Raw genomic sequence first — 1,660 nt, 5'->3', positions numbered from 1 at the left:
TTAACTTTGACACATCCCTCTTCTTGGGCTTCTGACCTTTGGGGCTTTCCTATTTCCTGATGACCCATCTCACTAATACACTAGTGGAATGTAGTGATCAGAGGTGTCTTTGGCAGAATATCACTCCATTTATTCATGGCTCTATTATTCACTCATTTATTCAATACGTATTTGTGGAGCTTTCTTTTTAAAAGATTTTTGGAGTGCCTTAAAGCTGCTAAGAGGTGTCCTAAATGCTAGAGATATAAAAGGTAATTAAAGTAGAAAAATTTCCACTTTCCTGAAACCCTTATTCTACAAGGAAAGATAGAAAATTAATAACCCAGTTGGGCTGGGATGATGGGCTGCACATTTAACTCACATTGTGAGAAAACTCTAAGGAAAACTCAGTGTTGTCCTAGGAGTCGGCTTCATACTGCTTCCCTGCTGGACTCAGGGGCGCTGCTGGGTTTTCAGTTCAGTCTTTCCCTCTGGGTGTAGGCAAGGTTTCCGGGGGGTGGTGATGTTTTCCCTCAGCTACCTTAGCTCCTCTCAGTTCTCACGGGCTGTGGACCCCAGCCACCATCCCTCCTGTCCATCTTGCTCAGGGACCTGGGGGAATCCAGCCTCTGCTGTGGGTTGCTCTCTGTCCCATGCTGAGCCGCCAGCAGACTGCCAGTTTCACTTAGGTGACTTTTCATTAGGCTAAACTTCAGGGCCTCTGCCATCAGGCTAGACTGTCAAATTTATTATGCTATGTCCTGATTTGGACGGGGCTGTTGAGGGAGAAAATGTCAAGAGAAGAGATCTTAGTTACACTATTTGCTATTTTAAAAGCAAGAAGCTCAATAAAATAAAGCTGAAAATTTCCCCTAAGTTAATCAACAACTTTAAAGAAATCCAAAATAAAATTAAAGTAATTTGAACTTCAAAACCTGAGTCTAAAGTTCATATGGAGAAATAAGTAAGCAAGATTATTCATAAAATTTTTGTAAATGAAGAATAATATTGAAATTCTAAACACATATTATAAAATTATGCTTTCCAAAATTCTGTAATGCCAGTGCATAAATTAACAGATTATTTAAGAAGAAGAGAAAATATATAAATACATCCAAATACATATACAAATTTAATGAACGATAAAGTTGGAGTTTCAGTTTTCTAATAAATGACATTTCAACAATTGTGTAGACCCATGGAAAACACAGAAATTAGAATCCTGTCTCACACTATTACTCCAGGGAAAATTCCACATAAGTTAACTATTTAAACATAAAAATAAAACCCACAAGAATCCTAGATGATACCAAGGAAAAATATTTAAAAAAAATATGTCAGGTGGAGAAGGCTTTTTCTTACCATGGCACAAAACTTAGAACTCATAAAAGAAAAAAAAAACTAAAACCAATATGTATTTTTAAATTCCATAACAAAATCAATACTAGTACAATCAAAGGATAAATATTAATCTGAAAAAAAAAATCCACAACTCCTATCCATAGGACTAATATCTTAACATGAAAAACTTCTCTAACTAATGAAGAAGAAATACTTGGGAAATAAATAACTAACCAATATGGGCAAATATCATCACATAAAACTAATTACACAGGTTTGATCCTACAAAGTATGTGAAAAATCACATTAAATAGCCATGCACATTAAAACTATTATTATT

This window comes from Bison bison, unplaced genomic scaffold (assembly GCF_000754665.1).
Source record: "Bison bison bison isolate TAMUID 2011002044 unplaced genomic scaffold, Bison_UMD1.0 scf7180017864332, whole genome shotgun sequence".
Lineage (NCBI taxonomy): Eukaryota > Metazoa > Chordata > Mammalia > Artiodactyla > Bovidae > Bison > Bison bison.
This window is presented reverse-complemented; position numbering follows the sequence as displayed.